Below are 9,631 nucleotides of genomic sequence, written 5' to 3'. Positions count from 1 at the left end.
TTCTTCTACTTTAGGAGGGCTTTTTTGGCAGTGGGCAATTGGTGCTTCATTGCTTTTGAGTGAAGCCCTGCTCATTTCTCGCTCTTATTTTTTTCTTAGCATATGTAAATACATAAAAATGTAAAATAGAAAAACTAGTATAAACAGAACAAACTAAAGTGAACAAGATAAAATAGATAAGATTGGCAAGAGAACTTTAAACAGAAGCATGACATTTGAGAAAACTTCTCAACAGATAATTGATCCAACAGTATGTACTCTGCTTGCCATTCTGCATTTAAAGCAGTGTTGATCTGGATCAAGCGTTTGAAGGGTTCTGCTCCAGTGCCAGACTATCTGGATCTTCAGTTCTTTGAAGCCATGGCACTCGGTGTAAATTTAAGCAAATGCTCTAGGCTAAGTAGCAAAGCCATGCCAGGTTTTTAGCAATATTGAACCAATATGATGAATAATGACAATGGTCTAAACTGGACGGTGTTTCTTTTTTGACTGCATTCTCCCTAAGAATTCCAGGGAAATAAGAAATCTTATATTTTAAGAAGTATGATAATAACAAAGTTTGACAGGTATGGATATGATACTAGTACTTCAGAAGATTCAAACAATAACAAAAGAACATATATCAACTTTAGTATATACTCGACTCACAATATAAGTGTAACAGTTAGAAAGGCCTTAGCATCTTGCAAACAGATCCATGTGTAGTATTTCTGTTTTTTCAGCTTTTCATGAAAGGCCGTTCAACTGCGCTGCTTCGGATCATCTTGCTTACAACATGGAAAGCCATCTAGAGGATCTTGCATCATTTGAAGGCATAAGACTGGCTTTCAGGTAGTAATCCTGTTTGCTCTAGCTCAGCTGAGCAAAGGAAACTATCCCAGCTGGTCCAGGCTATACAAGCAAGCAAGCTAGCTAGAATTCTTAGAGCAGTGGAAGTATGAAGCAACGTGAAATATAGGAACTTGATGCTAGCTCCCAGACAGTGAGCCAACAGGGAGAGTTAACAGAAGTTTGGCAGGGGAGGTCCCTAACAACTTGTAATGTTTAAAATTTGTTTTTTCTTGTACTGCACATTTATATACTAGTAGGAATTTATTGTAAACCTTCACAAAGGATGGGATAAAGTACAGGTCACTCCAGTGCAATCAACAAGGTAGGTGATTACGGACAGGAAAGACACTCCAGTGGTGGCGATTTACTGTGCAATGTCAGTTTTCTTGCCTGAGATCAACCTGGCCTACATGTGCAGCAAGGGCAGCCTAGTTGCCCTGTTGGGTGAAAAAAGTGAGAATACTGAAGCAGTGAATGTCCACCTTCAGGGGAATAAGTGGATGTATAGAATTCTTTGAGCAGTGGAACTGCAAAGCAAAGTGAAGTATAGGAGCTGGAAGAGTAACTGCAGCCTGAGATAGCAGGGAGAATCCTAACACAAGGGAAAATGAAATAGCGGAAACTCCCAGGGAAATGGGGCACAGCTAGACAAATTTGGATCCTGGGACCATGGGTATGCTACCTAGAAGATGGCTGCTGGCCAGGGATGGGTTGCACCTCACAAAGACTGGGAAGAATGTGTTTGGCCACAGGATGAAGAAATTAATCAGGAGGGCTTTCAACCTGAATCCTAAAAGGGAGGGAGAAGTGAACTTGGGGATAGCAGTGGACAAAAGTTTATGCACCACAATGGAGAGAGCAGCTATAAGAGCGTCCAGTAATAGTCTTCCAAAAATGTAAGTGGTGTAATGGAAAATGGCTGCGATGACTTCCATGACTTGAATTCAAGCAAGTGAAGAATATAATTTGTGCAAGAAGAACAGAAGGAACGGAAAGGGAGGGGGAATCGTGCTGTATGTTAAAAAAGCCTAACACTGCACAGAAATACGGGAAGAAGAACTTAGCAGCTCCATTGGGAGCATCTAGATTAATATCAGTACAGAAAGGAATGGAAGGAACATGGTGGTTGGAGACTGCTACCAACCATCCGGACAAGGAGAAGACGTATGTGAAACATCTGAAAACGCCGATGTTTCAAGGAAGCATGATGTCCTTGTAATTCAGTGACCCCCAATATCATCTGTTGGGAGACTTCTATTGGGTTAACTTCTCCCTGCAGAAAGTGGAGGAAGGACCAGGAAGACTGGCTATCCCTCACATGGTTCCAGCCAAGAGGGATGACCTTGGGGATGAAGTGACAATTATGGGAACTCTGGGGGAAAATACTTGATTTTTCATACTTTTTTCATCCAGGTCATACTTGATTTCTGGATTCAAAAGGAAGCTAAAGCTGAGTATAGTCAAATGAGAATCTTGAATGTTAGAAAAGCCAGTTTGAATAAACTGAGAACAATGACATGTAAGGTCCCACGGTAAATGACTCTAATGAGAAAGTTGTCCACGGTAAGTGTGAATTTTTATAAATTCTAAAGGCACAATTACATTTTCAACAAGAAATGAGGTAAAAGAAAACTGAAGAAGCCAATGTGGCTTAACAAAAATACTTACAGATGACCTGAAAAGGGAAAAAAAGAATACTTTTAAGGAATGGAAAGAAAAGGGTATTGGAAAGACCAGGGTACAAAGGAAGAATACAAGCAGGTAGAAGGGACAACATCCGGAAGGCTAAGGGTGAGAATGAGGTGAGGTTAGTAGGGGATGCTATAAGTAGTAAAAAAAAAAGAAAAAAATATCCTTTAGATATGTGCATATTAGAAGGGGAAGTTAATTACTCAGTGAGGATGGCAGAATGAAAACAGATAACAAAGAAAAAGTGGAAGTGCTTAATTTCAGAAGGAACCTAGAAACTACAGACCTGTCAGTCTGACATCAATCCCTGGGAAAATTCTGGAGCAGATTATAAAGCAGTCAGTCTGCAAACACCTTGAAAACAATGCAATGATTACTAGAAGCTGACATGAATTTGTCATGAACAAATCCTGCGAAACTAACCTGATCCCAGTTTTCAATCAGGTAGTCTCCCTTGTGGACTGTGGGAATGCTATGGACATAATAGATCTTTACCTCAGAAAAGCTTTTGACAAAGTGCCCCATGATATCCTGATTAGGTTTTCAGCTGATGCAACATTGAGTGGGATAGCTTATACTATAGATGGCAGTAACAAAATATTGAGTGATCTTGATAGTTTGGAGTGCTGGGCTGAAATCAACCGTATGAAATTTAATAGGGACAGATATTAAGCTCTGCACTAGAAAAAGAAACCACACAGTTACAGGGTGGAGGATACTTGACTCAACAATATTGGATATGAGAAGGATCTTGGAGTGGTTGTAGCTTGCCAACCAAATATGAGTCAACAATGTGATGTGGCTGTAAAACAGGAGCTGCTATTTAAAGCGGCATTAATAGAAGTATCAGTTCTAAACCCCATGAAGTACCAGCTCCCCACTGTTCAGTGCTGGTTAGTTCTCATCTGGGGTACTGCATCCAGAGCTGGGCACCAAGTATAAGAAAGGCGCAGACAAACTGGAAGAGGTTAAGAGGAGGGCAACAAAGATGGTCAAAGGACTGGAAATGGAGCCCTGAAGAGAGACTGAAAGAATTGGTGGTGTTTAACCTCAAGAAGAGAAGAATGGGGGGTGAACCTGGAAAGGCTGTCCCATCGAGGAAGGCCTGGACCTCTTCTTCATCATTCCAGAGTGCAGGACATGGAATAATGGACTCAAGTTACAGAAGCCAGGTTTGGCCTGAATGTCAACCGTCTCTGGTGCTTCTGCTTTATGAGTAGCAACTACACTATCAAGCCAATTTCTCCTGCAGGCAGTATGGTGCCAAGAAATTGCTACAGAGGTGTCTTTTTCAGACATCTGTCAATAACACTACAGGCGAGCCCATTGGCCTCCTCTTTTGTGTCATTCCGAATTTTGCCAAGCAAGGGTGCTGAGCAAGAGCGACCAACTTCCTGGTAACTGAAGCGCTTTACTGCTCAAGGAAGTAACGGAAGTGTATAAGCTTGGGCTGTGCTGTAATTCTTGGCCACTGACTCGAGGGGCAGCCAAATTAAGTCACCACAAACAAAGAATCTAGATTTGTTTCTAAGCAAAGAGCACTGTAGAATGATACTAAATGTTTCTTCTGTTGCCTGCACCCAAAGCGGCACTGGTGTTGTTTAGCCTGTTGAGCAAGTTGACAGATAACTGTGAAGCAGTGACACAGGGCCTTGATCCTAAAACCTGTTTTGTAAAGGTGGAGTCTGTCAAGGTGTCATTTTGGAATCAGAACAGTTGTTTGCTACCTCTTTTCTAAAGCCACAGTGTAGCCCATTCCTAAATTTAGCATTTCAATTACATTAATGCTATCATTTAACTTAGCATGGCAATATTTAGCAAACTGGGTCTCTTTAGCTATTAAACAACTTTGTAACCAACTACAATGCTGTTCCCACATAATCAGACAACACATTTTCATATTTTAATACATACATTTATTTTTTAAAAATCCTGCAAATATGAAGTTTTAGAAGAGGTATTCCCATCCACATCCTTGTTTCTCACAGGAGAGAGGATTTGGAAGATGGCATCTGAGACATTCTGCTATATTGTTCAAAGAAAGATGATGTCCTTTAAAAAAAATAATAATTGGAAGCTTTTTTTTTTTTTTTTTGCAATGCGGCATGGAAGGGCACTGACTGGAGTGAGATCCTATGGCCAACTTATCAGCTATTCCCTGTTATTTATTTTTATTTATTTGGGTATTTTTACCCCATCCAGTGCGTTGCTGGTCTCTGGATGGAGGGCTAATAAAGGAACCTTAGGATCTCACTGAAGAGACTGTTCCATCCCACACTTTTGCTTCAAGCTGGAAGAACTACTGCAAGATAAGGCGAAAGAGTGTAGCAACAGAAGTTGTCATCTGAAAGACCCTGTAGGCGATGTCCAGGAGACCAAAATGATCTTCCCTGGCTTTCAGTGAAACGGGTATGGCTCAGGCAGGAATACTAAGCACTCTTGATAGATAAGTCGCTTCTGATAAAATCAACTTCTCATGAATGAATGTTCTTTGGATTTGGGTCTAAGGCAGAGAGAGTCAATCTCCCAGCATTGTTATTAGATTTTCTTCACCAATTCACATGAGGACTAGAATTTTGCTTCTTGGAAGCGGCATCTGATACTTCATCAAAACAGCCTCTTCTGCAGAAAACACACACAATGCTTCAAGCTTCTCCAAAATGTTGCTTCTAAAATCTGTTTGAATCCTGTACATGAGGATCTAATCGTGTATTTGTCAGCATTTGCCAGGAAGCATTTGCTGTATGAGCTGTGGACTTGCAAGTTCTGAACAGGTGACAAGATCCTTTGTGTGCAAGAACATTGGTGAAGACCTGACACTTCCAAAGCAATGGAAGGATGAAGGGTTTCCGCCCATCATAATGCTCGATGTGTCCTGCTGGATTTTACCTTGTTTTCTCTGGTGTATTATAACATAATAATGGTGTGTGTGTGTGCTTGCAAGGAGGGATGAAACCACATGAAATCAAAACCTTTACTCCTTTTGAACCTGCTCTGCTGCATCTAAATATTCTGCAATTTGGCCGTCATTGTCCTTGTCGTCGTCACTTTGCCATGGCTACATTCTAGCAATTAAGCATCATTAGCAATCAGTCCCATTTGTTAACTGCTGGGAACCTGGACAGCCTGACCATATTTACTATCCATTAATGGAGTAATGGTTAATTATTGCCATTAATTATGTAATAATAGTTGGCATCAATTATCATTATTCTTTAATAAATAATAAAAAATAAGCACTCTCCTTCTGCCCCCGTATGTCTAGGAAGGCCAGACATTCTGTAATTAGAACAAATGATAAAACCGAGGTTAATCAGCCTGAAACTGCTTAATATGTAAATGAATTAATTTTTATTGCAGATCATTTCCCCCCGGACTTTGGAAATACTTTCCCCAAGACTGTTGTGTGAACCCAGATGGTATTCATGGGAAGGGCTTCAGTTCTGTGGGGGATATGCAGATGGGGTGGGAAGGGCTGGATTTGGGGGTGCCGTTTAGGCAATGGAGGGAAGTAGCTGATCTCACGGAGGGTTCCTCCTGCGGCAGCCCTCTGGAGCAGATGTGGAAGCAGGGTGGGGCTGCAGGCAGGAGGGGATGGGGAGGCCATGTTGTCCGAGAAGGCCTCCGCTTTGCGACGCTGGAGCCAACCCTCTAGGTCTAGGTACCCCTGCGTGCTACACGGCATCTTTGGAGAGAGCTGGGTAGGACCCCTGCCTGAAACCCCGGGGAGATGCCAGCCACTGAGTCAATGCAGAGATTTCTAAGCTAGAAGGAGCCATCACAACTTTCTATGCCCTCCAAGGGAATAAATGCTCACTAGGGCTCAGATGTGGGTTGCAATCCCCACCGGGACATGAGCCTTGGGCGGCTTGTCCGGGGCACCGACTCTCCGCTAATGCACCTGACGAGGTGGTGAGGAGGGGGAGAATCCACTGGATTCCCTGGGCTTCGCTTCCTTTCCTTTTGCCCACTTTCTCACAGCTGTGAGGGCCACAAGGAGGGGCTCACATGTGTTTTGGGGGAAGTAAGCCCCCTGGGAGATGCACCCACGGCTTTATGTGCCTCTGAGTGGAACCCCCTGGCAGCATTGCGTGCCTCCCCTCCGACTGCTCGTTCAAGCCACCTCTCCCGAGATGCACAGGTTGCTCCAGGGTTTGGGAAGCACAAAACTGGGGGAGGCATGAGTAAGATGCCAAGTGACCGGCAACATCATTTTTAAAAGATGAACAAATGCATAGCTTAGGAAAACAACTCGTGGGGTTCTCTGCAAGGGAAGCAGACATAACAGGAAAAGGGCTTTCTAACAAAGCCCCTTTTCCCTCCACTGAGAAGTCAAAACAAGGGAAATTAAAATACAGAGAAGCAGGTGCCATATTGATGGCGTGTGGGAAAGTGCAGCTTTTGCAGGTCTTCTTTTAATTAGCAAAGTCAAATGGGAGATTACTTAGACGCCGAAATGCTTCATATCCATCATCTTGGTCTCTGTTCACACGGATGTTAGTTTCCCAATTTGGAAATGGGTAATAAGGCAAAAAGAAAATCTAGGTTATGGTTCTGTTTAAAGATGTAACTTCTAATTGCAACTTAATGTATTGTAAGCCACCTAGGAAGGCTTCAGCAGTTATAGGTGGCCTATAAATGCATGTTGTTGTTGTTGTTGTTGTTGTTAGTTGTGAAGTCACGTCCGACCCATTGCGACCCCGTGGACAACATTCCTCCAGGCCTTCCTGTCCTCCACCATCCCCCGGAGTCCGCTTAAGCTCACACCAACTGCTTCAGTGACTCCATCTATCTGCCTCATCCTCTGCCGTCCCCTTCTTCTTTTGCCATCCATCGTTCCCGGCAACAGGCTCTTCTCCAGGGAGTCCTTCCTTCTCATTAGGTGGCCATAGTATTTGAGTTTCATCTTCACTATCTGGCCTTCTAAAGAGCAGCCAGGGTTGCAGTCCAAGGAGATCAAACCAGTCAAATACATGTATGCATGCATGCATGCATGCATGAAACCAGTATCCCTGCATTTGGACTGGAGGAAACCCAAATGCTACCAAGAAGGGTCTATACCATTTCCTAATGAAAAACTCTGATCTAATCACTAAAATAGTACAGAACTTCCTGTTTTGAAGAAGTGCTGGATGGTGGAGCAAAGAGGCATTTTGTCCCCCAAGGGTTCCTTGATGATAGCCATCCAAAGCTACTGTGGTGATGTCAGCTTAAATACACACAATCTGGGCCAGTGGTGCATGAAGAAACCATCCCATGAGTTTGTCCCTTGCATGCAAACACAACCCAAGGAGTGTGAGAAGGCGACAGCCCCTAGTGCAAACTCTGAGCAAACCCACGCTTGATCCAGAAGACCAATAATGTTAAAATCACTTGGTAGAAACACGGATGGTTGTGAGAGGGAGGTGGAACTTTTGCAAACCGTTTTTTCCTATTCAGTGAAGTCAAACAGGGATTACTTTAAGACACTGAACTGCTGCACACCCATCATCTTGGTCTCCGTTTGCGTGCATGTTAGCTGCTCAATTTGGAAAATGGGCATAAGTCTAAAAGAAAAAATAGTAGATGCTCCTGTTCAAAGAATCAGCCTCTAACTCTTCCACTGACCATTCCTGTTCTGTATGTGTGAATGGGATAAGTGATGCTTGTGCAATTTATATAACTAATCTGGATAGAGCCAGAGATACTGCCAGGTTTTTCATCAGCACGGGCCATCCCAAGCCCTGTGGGACAAACTGTTGCAATCACTCTGAAGGTTGATCATAATTATATCTGCATTTTGCATTTTATGGTTTATCACTCAGAGCAAGGTAAAGATAACAAATGAGTGAAAAAATAGCAACAGATAGTCACACCTTGATTTTTATAAAAAGTATATCACTCAAACCTGCTATTACTATGAAACAGTCACGGAACCTTTTCAGGCCATGCACTGGATCCAGATGTAATCTTATTTGGAGGGGACCTTTTGAAATGAATGGGAATTCAGTTTGCCATGACGCTGATATCCGTGACTCCATCAATTCCTGGCTGTGATTGGAGGGAGCTGATGTACAGGCCATCTGGGTGAGGCATCAAATTGAGGAAAGGGGGGATAGACTATATAAAATTTTAAGGCAAAGTTGCCAACCTAAAGGCTGGATCCACACATCATGGGAAACAACCCTGGATGGTTTCTATGCTGTGTGGCTTTTTGCCTGGATGTGCCAACTGCACTCAGTCCTCCGGCTCTTGGCATGCATGCCATCAGCCACGGTGCTTGAGATTTAATCCCATTCTGGATGGCTGGACCTGCTCCTACTTCGCAGGGGACTCTGATAGCTGCATTGCAGGACCATGGACACCATGTTGCTGGGTTCAAAAGATCAGAGAAACTATGGTGAAACTGGAACCACAGAACAGATCGTTGTTTCTTATCATGGTTTCCAAAAACCAAACAAAACAGGCTCAAATACAATAGCATTCTTTCACTGCCAACAGCCAAGCCTTAAGAGAATTAGTTCATCCTTTCAGGGAGGGGAAACGCTGTATGAATCAGGAAGCCACCAAGCAAATGGTGGTCAAGAAAGCAGTGGAGTCTGGAGGAATGGAGCACTGTCATCTGAGGCATTCGAGGGGATGGATGTAGGCCCAGGTCCAACATTCTGCGTCCCTGCACTGGGCTGAGAACTGAAGGCTGGCCTTATCCATTCTGAAACTGAGCAAAGGGAATACCATCCCATTCCCTTTAGGGAGAAATCAGGGAACTTAGTGTAAGTCCAGTGCTTGGGATCATTCCTTTTCTGAGATCTCAAGTCACTTATAAAAGAATTGCACACCTATGGCAGAAGTGAAAATTGAGATACTGCTGTGCTGCAGAATTCATCATAGGAACAGCTTTTCCTTTTTTTTTTTTAAAGTACAATGCCAGGGACAAATCCAGTAAGTGAGGGAGAAGCTCGTGTTATTTTTATTGCAGCTCATCAGAAACAGCGATCACAAAATGTTCCAAAAGTTAAAATTAGCATTACAAAAAACTCCACAACCAGGATACAATCATCTTGATAATATTTATGAGCAATCATCTTTTCCCATAATTTTCTGAGTGTCTGAAGATATTAAGAAACCAGAG

The sequence above is a fragment of the Varanus komodoensis genome, unplaced genomic scaffold, assembly GCF_004798865.1.
Source record: "Varanus komodoensis strain SLA01 unplaced genomic scaffold, ASM479886v1 scaffold31, whole genome shotgun sequence".
NCBI lineage: Eukaryota > Metazoa > Chordata > Lepidosauria > Squamata > Varanidae > Varanus > Varanus komodoensis.
Note: the sequence above shows the minus strand (reverse complement) of the source record.